The sequence below is a fragment of the Pinus tabuliformis genome, chromosome 6 (assembly GCF_031772625.1).
Source record: "Pinus tabuliformis cultivar Carrire ecotype Pingquan chromosome 6, CPIR1, whole genome shotgun sequence".
Lineage (NCBI taxonomy): Eukaryota > Viridiplantae > Streptophyta > Pinopsida > Pinales > Pinaceae > Pinus > Pinus tabuliformis.
The window spans coordinates 558231365-558249417 of NC_142292.1; positions in this window are offsets into that span (position 1 = coordinate 558231365).

Sequence of the window (18053 nt, forward strand, 5' to 3'; positions counted from 1 at the left end):
AAATTTCGTTTTCCCATTGTTTGGTTGCTAGCTAAGAAATACACACCAGATTAAGTGGTACACAAGGATTAGTGGAAGGAAGTCCTTCACACAGATGGATACAAGGTTCCCGTAATAGAAATGGTTGCAAAACCTTGCACGGCTCCATGCTGACCATAGTGGCTCTAACACAGATTTGCATAGGAAACGAGTTGCATGAGGAAATGAAAAAGGGCTAGTTGGGGGGAGATGTTGGTTGCTAATTTTGCCAAATTTTTACCCACCTTTTTATCCCTTTCCTCTACTCATTTCATGCCCTTGTTGATCGATTTATGTTATAAACAACAAAAGTACACCTATTGTCATGCCTTTGTGAATTGTTAATCAATGAAGCATAGTCTTAGGGGATTATTACCTAAATCGAATTGTTAACTTAAGTTTCCATGCATATTTGGAGGAATGATGATCAAAAGCATGATTTAGCATATGATAAATATTCAGCTGGCAACGCTATCTTTGGATATCAGTTGCAACAATGGTTCAACCTATTGACTAGCACAAGTGTTATTTTTTTATTTTGTTATATCTCAAGAATCGCTATGTATTTGCAGGCAAACAGTTGTCGTAATCTTAGGCAGTGTTAGTTGTTAATGAAATGTGTAAGTAGTGATTACAGGGTTGGGAAATCCACCGCTAGGACATATGTCGTATTTCTAAGTTGTAAAAACAGACCTCTGTAATGATATTTTGATTAATACAATTGATGATATTTTGAGTATTTTATAAATCTCAATCTTTCCACCGCCCTGGTCAGGGAGTTGGGCCCACTCTCCTGACCAGACGTTGTTGGATTAGATGCGTGAATAGGTTTATTTTATGTTGTGTTATCTCTTTGATGTGTGATGATTTCAGTGTGTTGTTGTGAGTGTTAACTTGTTGTTACTCTTATTGTTGTTACATTTATAACTTCTTGTTACACATTGTTATGTTATGATTAAATGTTCAATGTTGGGTAGGGAAACTTTGGCCTGCATATACCTTGCATGATAACCTTGAAATAACTAGTCGAGCCTTGGTTGGAAATTAATGTGGAATTGGGTGAATTGCATGATTCATATTTGAACACCAATAGTAGTATCTATTAAATCTCCTTGGTTTAGAGATATTGCTAATTATTTGGCTACATGGAAGTTACTATCGTATTTGTCTCCTCAAGAGAAAAAGAAGATTATTCGAACTAGTGCAACCTATTCCTAGATAAGTGAAGAATTGTACAAGACATGACTTGGCCTAATCATTCGAAGATGTGTTAAAGAAGATGAAGTACAAAAAATATTGAAAGCTTGTCATGATGAACCATGTGGAGGACATTTCACTGGTAAAAGAATTGCTTATAAAATCATTCTCTTATGATATTACTGGCCTTCTCTTTTTAATGATTCCAAAGAATATGTTAAGAGAATGGGAAAACTAGTTTCTTTAGATGAAATGTCTTTACAGTCTCAAGTACTTATTGAACCTTTTGAAAAATGGGCTCTGGGTTTTATTGGTCCAATCAATCCGCCATCAAGACAAAAAAGGTATATTCTTGTATGTACAGAGTATGTCACAAAATGGGTAGAAGCTAAAGCACTTTCTTCTGCTATTGAAAATGTTGTAGTTTCATTTCCTTTTGAGGATATTTTCACTTGTTTTGGTGTTCCAAGGGAAATTGTGATAGATCAAGGTGCTCAGTTCACATCCAAGCCGGTACATAATATAATGCAGGAATACAAAATCAAACATAGAAGGTCAACTCCATATCATCCACAAGACAACGAATAAGATGAATCTACCAACAAAGTAATTGAAGCAATTCTTACCAAAACTATGCATTTGCATATAAAGGATTGCACAGAAAAGCTTCCAGAAGCTTTGTGGGCATATTGTAGCGCATGCAGAAATACAATTGGACACACTCCTTATGAAATTGTTTATGGAAAACAAGTCATGTTTCCTATTGAGTTCCAGGGAAAGACTTTTAAAACAACAATCAAATTGGGTCTTGATTTATCATAAGCCTAAATACAAAGAATGGATAAATTGAATGAACTTGATGAGATGCAACAAGATGTTATTCAAAGAACCAATATAGTCCAACAACAGATATCTAGGTAGCATGATAATTTTATCAAAGAAAGGAAATTTTAGCCTCATGATTGGGCATTGCTTTTTTATTCAAAATTTGAATATTTCCAAGGAAAATTTCAAACTCATTGGCTTGGTCGATATGAGATTGAAACTATCTTTGATAATGAAGTAGTCATAATCAAAACTATTGATGAAGAGAAGATGACCTTCCTTGTAAATGGTCATAGATTACAAATATATAATAAACCATTAACAAGGGAGGAATTCATAATAAATCTGCAAGATGATGTTGATTTGAAGTTGTTCAAGGAAGACTCTTCTTCCCCTCCAACTTAGTCTTTTACTTTCTTTTTAAAAAATAAAAATAATATATATATAATAAAATTGTATAAACATGAAAACCAACATTGTTGGCATGTTTATATAGAATCCAAGTTGAAAACCAAGAGTTCTTGGCATCTTAGATTTTATTTTCCCTATTCTAGTCCCATTTTCTTTTATTCCTCTTTTTCTTCTTTGAAATAATGTAGCTATGAAATTGTCAACAAACTGCAGCTCTAGCAGATTCTGTAGCTGAATTAACAGATTGTGACCACAACGAATGGAAAGGATGATAAAAGCACAATCTAATGAAAACAGTCATAATCAAAACTATTGATGAAGAGAAGATGACCTTCCTTGTAAATGGTCATAGATTACAAATATATCATAAACCATTAACAAGGGAGGAATTCATAAGAAATCTGCAAGATAATATTGATTTGAAGTTGGTCAAGGAAGACTCTTCTTCCCCTCCAACTTAGTCTTTTACTTTCTTTTTAAAAAATAAAAATAATATATATATAATAAAATTGTATAAACATGAAAACCAACATTGTTGGCATGTTTATATAGAATCCAAGTTGAAAACCAAGAGTTCTTGGCAGCTTAGATTTTATTTTCCCTATTCTAGTCCCATTTTCTTTTTATTCCTCTTTTTCTCCTTTGAAATAATGTAGCTATGAAATTGTCAACAATCTGCAGCTCTAACAGATTCTGCAGCTGAATTGACAGATTGTGACCAGAGAAAATGGAAATGATGATAAAAGCAAAATCTAATGAAAATTACAGCTGAAGCAACAGGACAACCTACAAAAGACAAATCAAAAGCAGTAAGATAAAGGAGAAAAGGTATGTAAATATTGAGTTATATAATAAAGGTAAACATTTGAATTATGAAATAAAAAGATGAGTAACCATTGCTACTGCCATATTGAATAATGATTACCCTTAATTGTTTTCACACAACTTTGGTTTAATGAAAATATCAATGTATTGTCAACCAAGTTGGGGTTTAACCGTGATATAATCACCCTCACCTCTCCATTCATCATTCCTCTGCATGTCGAACACTTCCATTTCACTCAACCCTGTTTTAGCGTTGAGACCGCTCTCACCTAAAACTCTATTTTCCTAACTCGTTTCATACTCAAATTCCTTCCCATTCCTTAAACCTGTCAAAAGAGCGATTGTGGGTTAGACTTCCTCTACCATGGGGGTCATTGTAAGGTTAGAGTCGAATGGAATTAGGTTTTTGGAGGGATATCCACAGGTCAAACAAATGTTGCAGCAAGCTCAGTGGCTTGAATTTGTGGAGAAATTCGATGGCCATGAGAAGGAGGTAACAAAATCTTTTGCTAGGGCATATGACGACATCGAAGTAGAAATTGGGGACATGAAGTTGGTGTTGACAGAATCCTTCATAGCAAAAGCGACATGATTGCCAAGAATTGGAGAAAGTTGGTTTAAGAATAGAAGAATTGAAGAAAGAGAATGGAGGGTTTTTCTCAAGAATCCAGGTATGAATATTTCTGAGTTTAAAAAGGGAATACCAATCACGAATTTGAAGAATAAATGGAGAAACCTGCTGCTAATCATTCAAAAGTTTATAACTTGTGAAGGAAGATTTGGTAATATGTTCTTTTATCATGCAAGATTAATGATGAATTTTCTAGATGGAAATGAAATTAACCTAGCATATTTTCTACTTCAAAGCTTAAGAAAAATGGTTGGTAGCATTCAAAGAAAAATTCAATCTATTGATAGTGCTCTATATCATCATGGTCTAGTAAAAATATTAATTCAAGCACATATTAGAAACCTTAGTGAAGTTGTTCAACTCATGATTAAACTCTTCACTCTTGAATTGCAAAATAATGATCCTCTTGCTCTTGCATTCGAAGTAAAATATATAATGCATGATATAAAACCACTAAGGTTGAATTGGATATTCCTCTTATCGCTTTTCTCAAGGCAATTTATCCTACTTACTCCAATTATCTTGAGTCATTGCAAGCAAATGGAAATCTCAAATATATCACCTTTGGCTCTCTTGTGAAAAAGTTTGCTGAAAGAGAGAAAGCTTTTGGAAAGAAGACAGCCGCTGAATCTTCTGAAGAGGATGTGTGCCTTTCTCATAAAGAAAAGAATCCTACTCAAGATTCTTCCAGAGGAAGAGGTGGTCGAAGAGGAAGAGGAAGATATTTCAGAGGCAGGGGGGCAGACACTCTCAAGGAGAAAAGGCAGATTTGCACTGCATACACTGCAAAAGAAATGGATCACATGATGCCTCTACATGCAAGTTACCATGGGAAAAAATTTAGAAAAGAAACCAATAGAAAGGTAAAATTGATGATATAGACAAAGGTAAAGCACCTAAATCTGCTCACTATGTTGTGGCACAATGTAATATTGGAGTAAATGAAGATTTATTTAATGCTTCACTTGCTTCTTGAAAAAATGATTGGTTGCTTGATTCAGGAGCAACCTGCCACATGACTCATAGAAAAGATTTTTTTGAAGAATTTACTGACAATGTTGATGGAGCAGTATACTTTGCAGACCAAACAAAAATCAAGCCATCAGGGCTTGGCACTATCAGGCTTCAATTGCCTGGTCTTCCAGAATTTCTTTTGCATCATGTTCTCTATCTCCAACAGCTGAAGAGAAACTTGTTGTCCTTGGTCCACATCCACCAGCAAGGTCACTCCATTCATATTTTTGATGGCAAGCTTGAGGTGAGAAAAGCATTTGACCACTCACTTGTCATGAGGGGAATAGAAGAAGAAAGGCTTCTCAAGTTGCAAGGTACCTCTGCTCGTGCACAACATTTCTTAAATTCTCATCATGAAGAAGGTACACTTCCATCTAGTTTATCATGGCATGCTAGACTTGGACATTTGAACTATGACAGCCTCCACTTGTTGAAGAAAATGGTGTTGTTGGTTTGCCTACAATTCCTAGGAAATTTAAGCAATGTGATGCTTGCATTATAGGAAAGCATAGCAAACAGTCTTTTCATGATTCACATTCAAGAGCACATAGAAAACTTGAACTCATTCATTCAGATTTATGTGGTCCAATGCCTGTTCCTTCTGCAAATGGAAATAAATATATGATGAAATTTATTGATGACTACACCAGAATGTGTTGGGTTTATTTATTGAAGAACAAATCTGATGCTTTTCAAACATTCAAGAACTTTCATAAATGGATTGAAAATGATGCACAATCTCATATTGGGTCTATTCACACTAATAATGGAAAATAATACACATCAAATGAATTTGAAAACTATCTTCGCCAACATGGGATCAAACATCAAACAATTGTGCCTTATAATCCCCAACAGAATGGTGTAGCTAAAAGAATGAATAGGACAATCTTAAATATGGTACGATCCATGCTCTTCTTCAAAAATGTAAAGATAATGTTTGTGTTGATGTTGTTCTATGTGTTGCATATACAAAGAATAGATGTCCATATAATGCTATTAGAAACAAGACTCCATATGAAATGTGGTATGGAAATGTTCCTTCGATAAAGCATCTCAGGGTCTTTGGTTCCACCTATTATTCCTTGATACCAAAGGTACATAGAAACAAACTTGGTGCTAGAAGTCGTAAATGTATCTTCCTAGGGTATTCAAACACCCCCAAAGCATATCATCTCTATGATGAAGTAAATAAAAAGTTTGTTGTATCTAGAGATGTAATTTTTCTTGAATCATCCAAAACTGACAATGTTGTTGAGCGGCAACTTGATCGCTTGGATAGATTTGCAAAAGAAAAATCATTTCAAGAATTTGATAATCAGATTCCACATCTTGAAGGGGGGATTCCTATACTAGATCAACATGTGGAATCTTCTTCTGAAGAACACTCTGCCCTGCATGAAACTCCAACAACGGATGATGCTTTAAGTGATGTGATTGATAGAATTGGGAGACTCAATCTTGATTCAGTCCCAACTCAATCAACGGAGCAGCCTGGAGCATCTGAGAAAGGTCCCCTAAAGTGGCTGACAAAGACACTTGAAAGTGTTCATCCTAATGAGGTTGGAAAGACATGAACTAGAAATTCAAATCGACAAAATGGAGGTGATGTAGATGACTCTAATTCACCTGTTGATATGGATGTTTCTTATGATTGTGAATTGAACTTGTCTACAGATTTTGAACCAACTTCCTTAAAAGAAGCTACTTCTCATGATGAATGGAAAGAAGCGATGCAAAAGGAGTATGATTCCATCATAAATAATGACACTTGGAAGCTCGTTGATCCTCCATTAGGAACCAAACCAATTGGCTGCAAGTGAGTCTACAAGAACAAGTATAAAGATGATGGCTCACTTGACAAGCACAAATCTAGGCTTGTGGCAAAAGGTTTTGCACATAAGGAAGGGGTCGATTATGAGGTGACTTTGGCCCCCACAGGAAAATGGGCTACCATCCGGACACTCTTTGCCCTAGCAGCTCAGAACGGTTGGAAAGTCCATCAAATGGATGTAAAAACTGCTTTCTTGAATGGAGATATAAAAGAGAATGTTATTATGTCCCAGCCTGAAGGATTTGTTGTGAAAGGACATGAAAATAAAGTATGAAAACTTGTGAAGTCCTTGTATGGCCTCAAACAAGCACCGCGAGCCTGGTATGAAAAACTAACTGAGCATCTTCTAAAACTCAATTTCAAACATTATGATCTTGATGATGCAACTTTATTTTTCAAGAAAGTTGGAAAAACAGTTGTATATCTTGTGGTATATGTAGATGATCTTTTGATGACAAGGAACAATGAAAGATACATTGCATCCATAAAGAAGGAATTGGGGAAAAGTTTTGAAATGACTGATTTGGGCTATGTTCATTACTATCTTGGTATTGAAGTAACCCAACATCCGAAGTCCATATTTATTTCTCAAAAGAAGTCCATTGGAGATTTGTTGAACAGGTTTGGCATGACAGAATGTAATCCTCTTACTACTCCAATGGAACAAAACTTAAAGCTCACATCTATTGAAGGAAAAGAATTTGAGGATGCAACAAAGTATAGACAGCTTGTAGGAAGTCTCAACTACCTAACTACTACCAGACCAGACATTTCGTTTGCTATTGGAATCCTCTCCAGGTTTATGCAAAAGCCTTGTGAGGAACATTGGTTTGCTACAAAAAGAGTTCTAAGGTACTTGAAGGGAACTCAAGACTTTGGAATCAAGTATACACAGGTGGACGACTTCATCTTGATTGGATACTCTGATTCAAACTTCGATGGAGACAAAGAAACTAGGGTATCTACTTCAGGATATGCTATGAGTCTTGGATCAGGAGCTATCTCCTGGAGATCATGCGAACAATCAGTTCCAGCAGATTCCACAACAGAAGCAGAATACGTGGTAGCAGCGGAAGCAACAAAAGAAATTGTGTGGCTCAGGAAAATTCTTGAAGATTTGCAGGTAAAACAAGTACAATCAACTCCACTCATGATTGACAATACCTCTGCAATAAAGTTGGCCAAGAACCCTAAGTTCCATGATCGAACGAAGCACATCAATACAAAATATCATCTGATTCGACATCATGTTGAGGCCAAAACAATCCATCTCCGTCATTGTTCCACCAATGAGAAAATTGCGGACATCTTCACCAAAGCGCTTGGAAGAGAAAAGCTTGAACAATTCAGAATGATGCTTGGACTCACCAACATCCCTTCAGATTAAGGTGGGGGATGTTGACACCTAATCATCAGGATTGGGTGAATATAATGTAAATAAATAAAAATAATATGAACAGTCATCGGGATATTAAGTGAACAGTCTCTCCCTCATGTATATAATAAAGACCAACCTTAAGGAATGTAATATACAAATCAATTTGTGTTGAGGAGTTACTGCCTGGTCTGACAGAAACATAGACAATTGGGAAGATTTCTTAGTTAGAAATCATTTCAAGGAAGTAGAAATAGAAGAGCCCAGTGGTAAAACAAAGAGAAGTAGAAGGAAGTTGCCCATAAAAGATAATTCACCTCCAGAATAAGAGAAACATTCAGAAGATGAGACTCCTCTCGCAGATATGTTAGTAAATCTTAAAAAGAAAAATCTTAAGAGAAAGGTAACTTCATCCAAAGAGAAAATAGAGCAAGGAAAGGTTAAGAAGCAACCCCTTATTACTAAATTATCATCCAAACCATCATCTTCCATAAGAAGAAGTGCAAGGCTCAATAAGAAGTTGCATGAACAGCCTCGACAATCCCCAAAATTTGTTGATTTAGAGAAAGAGGAAATGGAACCTATAGTTCCATCATCACCGATGCCATCACCCACAATTGCTAGTCCAGTTAGAAGAACCCCAGAGATTGATCTTGTGCAACAAGAAATTTATGACTATATAGAGTCTTTGGAAAGAAAATCTACAGGTAAAAACATTGCATCATCCTCAAATCAAGGAGAAAATGAAGCAGTCCATTTTAATATCTCAGAAGGACATCAAGTTGAAGAAACCCTCAAACAAGAAATTTATGAATTAGAAATACTGAATAGACATTTAAAGCAGGAGAATGAAGCAATAAAAGCACATAATGAAATCCACAGAACTCAGAATGACAACATCCTACTACACCTTGGTATGTGGTATAAGAAAAACAAGAAATTGACAGCTCAGAAAAATTTTCTTAAAAGGAGGAAGGGTTGAAGAGAAAATAAAATCAGAGAAGAAGGAAGTGGGGTTAGTGTTCAAATACGAAAAGAAACATAGATAGGACTTGCTGGCTTTCGCAGTCTCGACTACGGGGAGCACAATGGCTATATCAAGTGTTGATTTTTGTTAGCATCAAATGTGCTCTAGCCATAAAATTTGGTGGAGAGGCTAAGGAACATGAGATCTTTCTGGTAGCATCGAATGTGCTCTAGCCAATAAAATTGGTGCAAAGGCCAAGGCACATGAAATCTCCAAGACCCAGAAATCATTTGGGGAAATTCCACCCAAATGGAAAGATACTAAAATAATTAATATTTTTAATGAGGTTCCCAAGTCTAAACTTAGGAAAATTAAAATATTAATGTGTATTAATATAATATGGGTGAGAAATTTCTAAATAACGAGGATCAAGCTAAATATAATCTTAGCCATTGATTAGGGACTTGATATCGGTCATTGAATCATCAACAAGAAAAGTATAAGAGGAGGCTTGAGGGTTAGTTGGAGATACACCAAGACACCAAGAGAGATCAATCAATTCAATTTTCAGGGGCGAGGTTTGCTGAGAAAATCGAACAAGTGATTAGCTGCAGTGAGGGGTAGTTTGGAAGGAGGCCGAAGAATACATATCATAGAGGCAGAAAAGAGTCAGAAGAGGCAGCGCAGAGCCTATGAGGGCTGACACATAGGCTAAGGAGGTCAGTGCAGAGGACACAAAAGTCGCAGAGGTAGGCACATAGGATGCAGAGGCTGACGCAGACAACACAAAGGCTGTAGAGGCTAATGCTGAGCCAAAGAGGCTACGCTTGGGAGGTTCTGTGGGGAAGAATAAGAGAAAATTAGACGGGAGAGGGTAACGCAGTTCCAGAGGAGTGCTTAGAGGAGCTTTCATGATCAAACACAAGGAAAAGTCATAGTCACTATGGGGTTGTTCATCCAACTGCCAATTTACTAGAATATCTATCTCCGAAGAGAGGTTCTACTACCAAGGAAATTCCCTAAAGGGTGACCCATTTTTGGCACCCTAGTTGTATTCATAATCTTCTTAATAATAAAACCCTCTATATGATGCACTAGTTTTCCCGAATTGGGTTTTTCTGGGGACGATTGTCCAAAAATAACAGTGTCCCTTCTGTTGTCTCAATTTATTTCAGTTGTTGATTTGTATATTTGTGAAGGTTGCATTTGTGTTTACTTCAATATTTATGTTATTAAATAACTTGTTAATTTGAATAACAAGTAGGAGATAGTAAACCAGACAGTGCAGTAGGGATCTCTGATGTGTTAGATTCAGAATTTTTCACATGGTATCAGAGCGATTTTAGATCAAGGAGAACTGAAGACACCAGCAGAAGAAATCTGAAGATCCGCAACAAAGAAGTAGTTGTCCCGAGAGACAACTTTGTTCCAGAGTTGAAGTGGCAAGAGGAAGAGTGACGTAGTGCTAAGAGGGTGACACAGAGCCCGCGTCAAAATTTCGAGCTAGGAGAAAGGCCTATGTAGAGGCAGAAGGGGGGCATATTAGGCCTACGTAGTGCTCGATCATCCTTCTCAGCTAGGAAGGATCGACACTGAGGCCAAGAGGATTTGATCCATCTATCACTGAGATTGCGCAAAGCCCGAAGAGCTCAGATTCTTCAGTTTCCAGGGCTAATGGAGTTGTGAAGATTGTGATTTGAGGATCCGATGGGACGTTGTTTATGTCTGTGTAGAACAATGTTTAAGGAGACGAAACCAAGGTAGAGAGAAGCACTACCTCGACGAATTTTTAGCTAAGAAAACCATATCCGAGTTGTAGCAACAAAGGAGGATTGGAGAGGAGCGATTCGATAGTTGGCAGAAGGATTTCCAGGAGGGAAGTCGAGATTCAGAGGGAGTCTAGAAGAGGAGAAGAGATGGCAGTCAACAGATTAAGGGATCAGGACAGATTGGTCGGGGCTTCCAATTTTGTCATCTGGAAGGCTAGGATCTTGGCAATCCTGGATAAACATCCATCAAGGACTATGTCTTGAGAACCTTAGTTGCCCTAGTTGACCTTGACGCTAATGAGAAGTATGAGGAGGCCCAAGCAAAGGTGAAATGCATGATTCTAGATGGGGTCAAGGATCATGTCATACCACATATTGCTGAGATGAACACAACAAGAGAAATGTCGGAGACCTTGACCACCTTATACCATGGCTTTTCCGTGCAGCAGAAGATGTTATTAGAGAATCAGTTGAGGTCATATCAGATGCAGAAAGGAGACGAGATATATCACTTCCTCCTCAAGTTGCAAGGAATTTGCGATCATCTTACTTCTGTGGAGTCTACACTGGATCTAGAGTTTATGGTCAGGACTGCTCCGAATGCAGTCTCCAAGGACTGGGAGATGTTTGTCCAAAGCATTTTGGGTAGAGCGACTCTCCCCAATTGGGAGGAGATGTGGGTAGCTCTTCGACAAGAAGAGATCAGGAGGTTAACCAAGGTAGGGAGTAGTGGTAAGGGAGTTTGGGTCAAGAAAGAGGAGGAGGAGGATGCAACTCTAGCATCTGCGAGACAACAAGGGAAGAGGAAGAACAAGGACATCTCCAAGGTCAAGTGCTTCAACTGTGAGGAGCTAGGACATTATGCATCTTAGTGCACCAGGAAGAAAGGCAAGGGAGAAGCTTCTGACTCAAAGACAGCTCCAGCAAAGGCAGAGAAGAATGTCGAGACTGATGATGATTGTGCCATGACTGCTCATGCACGTCTAGAGAAGAGGTGGGGAGACATAGAGTTGTAGTTGAGAGGAATACATGCAGGGATAGGATCCTTGAGGTGCCCAAACTCTTCGATCACATATGGCTACGGGAACCCTTAACGACAATAGCATGATGATAGGTGTTGGGTGGAGCAAAGTGTGGTGGAGTAGTAAGGCAGGGCTAGAGTGCAGAAGTCTGTAGCAACGCAGTAGAGATTGCAACATTGCGAGAGACACATAGGTGTTTGCAGTAGCGTAGTGGTAGCAGAGGAAGCACAGGATAGCAGAAGAGGTAGCCTCAACATCACGAGGCTTCAGACCGACCGGAATGTTAGTGTTTGGGTAAAGTCAGTGACTTACTTCTTGGTAACTAAGTTGCAATGCAGCGGTTAGTAGTGGTAGTGCTATGGGAAGCATGATGTAGCATGTTGAGAGGGAGCTGCAATACATATGTGGTAGTGGCAGTGGCAGTGTCATGGGAAACTGTATAGGAAGTAGCAGTGCAATGGATGTGAGGTAGCAGGCCTCGCATCAACATAGGTACCGATGCGGAGGATCAGTGTTATGTTTCTATGGTGAAGCATTACTAGAGCACATTTCTCGCTAAGAGGGAGTGTTGATTTTTGGTAACATCAGATGTGATCTAGCCATAAAAATTGGTGGAGAGGCTAAGGCACATGAGATCTCCAAGACCTAGAAATCATTTGGGGAAATTTCACCTCGATGGATATATATTAAAATAATTAATATTTTTAATGGGGTTCCTAAGTCTAAACTTAGGAAAATTAAAATATTAATGTGTATTAAGATAATATGGGTGAGAAAGTTTTAAATAACAATGATCAAGCCAAATCTAATCATAGTTGGTGATTAAGGACTTAATCTCGTATGTTGAATCATCAACAGGAAAAGTATAAGAGGAGGCTTGAGGGTTAGTTGGAGATACACCAAGACACCAAGAGAGATTAGTCAGTTCGATTTTTTGGGGCGAGGTTTGCTAAGGAAATTGAACAAGTGATCAGTTGCAGTGAGGGTAGTTCGGTAGGAGGTCGAAGAATACATACCAGAGAGGTAGAAAAGATTTGAAAGAGGCATCACAAATCCTAGGAGGGTTGATGTAGAGGCTAAGGAGGTTAGAGGAGAGGACACAGAAGTCGCAGAGGCAAACACAAAGGACATAGAGGCTGACGCAGAAAGCCACAAAGGCTGACGCAGACAGCTCAGAGGCTGTAGAGGTTGACGCTGGGCTAAAGATGTTGTGCTAAGGAGGTTCTGTGGGGCAGACTGAGAGCAGCTTAGCTGGGAGAGTGTGATGCAGTTCCAGAGAGGGTGACACAGTTCCAAAGGAGTGCTTGGAGCAACTTTCGCTGTCTAGCACAAGCAACAGTCAGAGTCACTATAGGTTGTTCATCTGGCTGCTGATTTGCTGGAATATTTGTCTCTGCAGAGATGTTCTAATGCCAAGGAAATTCTCTGAAGGGTGAGCCATTTTTGGCACCCTAGTTGTATTCAAAATCTGCTTAATAATAAAACCCTCTATATGCTACACTGGTTTTCCTCAATTGGGTTTTTCTGGGGATGATTGTCCAAAAATAACAGTGTCCCTTGTATTGTCTCAATTTATTTTAGTTGTTGATCTTTATATTTGTGAAGGATGCATTTGTGTTTGCTTCGATATTTATGTTATTAAATAACTTGTTAATTTAAAGAACAAGTAGGAGGTAGTAAACCAGACAATGCAATAGGGGTTTCTGATGTGTTAGATTCAGAAATTTTCACATCAAGGGCATTGTCTCCTATGTTATCCATGGCATAGAGCGGGGTGTCGCGCTTTTGAGGGTGAGTTTAAAGGACACATTTCCTTACAGGTACTAGAAATAACTTTTCATGGTAGCTGAGGATATGTAGACGAGGTAGTTGGTTTATTGCGGTAAGAAGGCCAATCTTTGATACTATGATATCCAATATAGGACTAATGATATCCAAGACAGGAGTAGGAGACTTGTTTGTTGTTATCTCTTTGTTCCCATTCCTATTTTTAGATTTGGCAGATGGCTAGGAGAATTGTTTGCTAATATGTCTTTGTAGTGATTGCCATTTTGAGACTTGAAATTACAAGAGAACATTCATTCAGATTGATAGCATAATATAACAAATAAAAACATTTTGAATAAACATAATTCAGTGCTTAAGGAAAGAGAGTAGAGTATAGCAAAAGTTTGCATTGGAAATTTCTCAAAATATTTCAACTAAACAGAATTCAGTGTTTATAAAACTATTTAGTTGACAAGAATCAAAAGTCATGTATAGCAAGGCACAAAAAAAATTATGGACATTACTTCAAAAGATTTAAGTATTTTTGTGCCTGAACATAATAATGTTCATTATTCCTTCGGCATTATCATTTAAGATCTATAATAACCTAGTGTATTATTTTTTTCACTTTTATCATCCTTGCATGAGGAAAAAATAATACAAAGTTCTTATTGATGTTTAAATAAATAGAAAATTGCAGCATTTTGTTATATGACTAAAAAGTAAACTTGAGAGGAAGGGGATGATACCTGAGGAGAGAAGAGGAAGTTGCTAGTTGGAACTTTGGGTTGTTCTGTTGTGTTTGTTGTTGCTCTTAGCATCCAAAATCTCATTGTCGCCATTGAGATTTGTAAATTCCGCAACATATAAATTGTTGCTATTTTTTTCTGTAGATATTCTTGGTAAGACATAGTAGCTAATTCAGGTAGTAGTTTCTTTAGAACTAACATGTTTTTGAGACAACATCACAAGATGCTGTTATTAGGAGTTCTTATAGTGCAATTGATAAAATTTTGAAAAAGAAAAGAGGTTTTCTATTTACACTTAACATAAAATATTGACAGATATACTATCATTATAGAGGAAGACATTTGCCAATTTCATACTACACAAACAAGTTCAAATGGTGTTAAGTATGCATTTGCAATGACAAGTATTCCTTGCACCTGTTACAGAAGAAAACTAGTCAACATATTTGTAGCAAAAAATAAGTAACTGTAGTATGAAACATAACTTGGTTACTGAGTATGTACGTACCTGGATCCATTTGTAAATTATTTTTTTGAGGTATTGTTCTATCTCAATATTCAAATGCGTAATGAAAGTGACCTATGTTGTACGAAACATTTTTTCCTTGGCATCTTTTCTTTTTGTTATGTTTTTGAAGAGCATGGTTGGCATATCTCCAGTTTGCAAGCATTGTTCTATTTCATTGTGATTAGATGCAAAGTTTTCAAATAGTTGTAGCTGTAGTATAAAGCGCGCCCGCAAAAAAAGAAAAAGAAAAAAGATAAATATATAAAAAAATTTAAAAAATGTAATTGTTCAAATTGCATGTAGACAATAAGATGAAATGCATAAGACTAATGGATGAGTGGTGCAAGGTTGAGCATGTTACTGATGCTTTGTCGTCTTCAGAGCTTCCATCTTTAATTTGTAGTGTATATTGCATTCCAACTTTTTGAGTTGTTGTTACAAGTGTTGCAACTGTTGCAATTGGGAATGTTTCTATGCTTTCTCCCAACTGTTTTATTGTTGCATTGGGAACAAATTTGTATTTTTCAGTGCTCATGTTGTCTAACAACATAGTGTGGTTGCAATCACCACAATCATAGTTTGTTTTTGGTGCAATCTGGAAATTTGTGACTACAATTCCTTTTCCTGGCAAGATCTTTTGCTTGTATTTTTTGATGAGGTCACTTGGAACAACCATCGTCATTGTCATCAATCCTTGTTGATCAGTGAAATCAACACGCAATATTTGATGACTTTTTTTTGCTTAGTCCATAAATGTGGTGTCGACTACCATGACATCACCATGAAAAAAATTCCGAGATTTTCGAATGTTTAGTTCTTCAATTGATATCAAAATGGTTGGAAATGCATTCGTGTTGTACATAGATCATGCAAATTAGAGCCAATTACAATGAGACAATGTTGATGTGTATATGGAAGATATGGCACATGCACAAAAACAATATGCATAGGTTGAATTGTTTTTCTGCTTCTGTTGCTGTGTTGTTTTGTTCTTCAAACCTGCAAGTTTTTTTGTTGCAATGCAAGTGGCAATGGGAAGGAAAAACACAATTAGTAATAATGGATACATGCTAACTAGTATATATATATATATATATATATATATGAACAAAAGTTAGGTAGATATGGTATTTGTAAATACTTACCATTTTTGTCTTTGCTCACTACAACTTTGATCCATTTTTCTTCTATAGCAGAAAAGAAATTGTATTAGAAGCCTTCTTTGCATATGGGTGCAATGGATGCTTGCAAAAGGACATTAGTAAATGGTTAAAGTTAAATGGCAACAAAAAGTGGGGGAAATGGTTTAATTGCAAATATGGAAAGTGTTAAAAATGTTTTATGGTTCATTTTCATATATATGGTCCATTATGAAACAAATTGTGTCATGATCTAACCAATATGTATCCAGTTTGTAGATCTTGTAGCTATGTTTTATGTTAGACCATACATGATCAATAAGTGATGTGTGCAAATAGGAATTTGTATCTAGAAGGAAACGAAGGTTGTGGCTATGCATATAGTATGTTAGTGTCTTAGTTCTATTGTTTCTTTGACGCATGTTAACATTGAAATCTCCTACAATGAGCATTGGTTCGCTAATAGCTATATTGGAGAATTTTTTTTCAATAATACTTCTAATATGTTATAGTGTGCGGGGATGCATTGCGGACTGGGGAGTGTTACTAACAAAGAGATTCCTTGATGAGGATTTCAAGCATGGCATTGAGGTGGGAATATCTAGGAAGAAATTTTGGAAGGGAGGCATAGGTGTTGGGATTCCATCTTGGTGAGTCTTGGAGTTGGAGGAGAGAGCTCCCATCCAGTGTGTCTTTCACACTTCTTGGGCTAATGCAGAGGTAGAGTATTGTGCACACGTGGGAGGTGAAGCTTCAGTTGTTGAGGCTTGTCTTTGCAGGAGAGTTGGAGGAAACACTTGTAGAGGAGATTGCTACTTTTCTGGAGCCTTGGAGGAGGATTTTGTTGATATCTTTGCAAGTTTTATTCTTGAGCAGTCTTAGAGGGCGTAGGGCCTCTTGGAGGTCGATTTTGGGAGGTTGGATTCATACTAAAGCCTTTTTGGGTTTTTGTGGGTTTTGGTCAAGGAGCATGGGGTTAATTTTGTATCATTTTCTAAGCATCGGAGGTGAAGTTTCATGCACTTCCTTTCCATCCAGCAGTGTAGTTTTCTGGGGAGCGCAGTGCATTAGAGGAGTAGTCATTTCTAGCATTTGAGATCATTGTATTATCACCTAGGTTCTGTCATGCTTTCCATTGAGGCAAGCCCAGGTGCATTCCTCCATACTATTGTACTTGCTCCATGGATTAATAAAATGGCTCAGTTGGTGCTTATTTCTGGAGTTTTGATGAACCATTTTAGGTAGATTTGGTATTTGTAAATACTTACCATTTTTGTCTTTGCTTGCTGCAACTTTGATCCATTTTGCTTCTATAGGAGAAAAAAAATTGTATTAGAAGCCTTCTTTGCATATGGGTGCAATGGATGCTTGCAAAAGGACATTAGTAAATGGTTAAATTTAAATGGAAAAAAAAGGGGGGGGAAATGGTTTAATTGCAAATATGGAAAATGTTAAAAATGTTTTATGGTTCATTTTCATATATATGGTCGATTAGGAAACAAATTGTGTCATGATCTAACCAATGTGTATCCAGTTTGTAGATCTTGTAGCTATGTTTTATGTTAGACCATACATGATTAATAAGTGATGTGTGCAAATAGGAATTTGTATCTGGAAGGAAACAAAGGTTGTGACTGTGCATATAGTATGCTAATCTCTTCTATTGTTGCTTTGACACATGTTAACATTGAAATCTCGTACAATGAGCATTGGTTCGCTAATAGCTATATTGGAGAATTTTTTTTCAGAAATACTTCTAATATGTTATAGTGTGTGGGGATGCATTGTGGACTGGGGGAGTGTTACTAACAAAGAGATTCCTTGATGAGGATATTAGGCATGGCATTGAGGTGGGAATATCCAAGAAGAAATTCTGGAAGGGAGGCATAGGTGTAGGGATTCCATCTTGGTGAGTCTTGGTGCTAGAGGAGAGAGTTCCCATCCAATGTGTCTTTCACACTTCTTGGGCTAACGTAGAGGCAGAGTATTGTGCACACGTGGG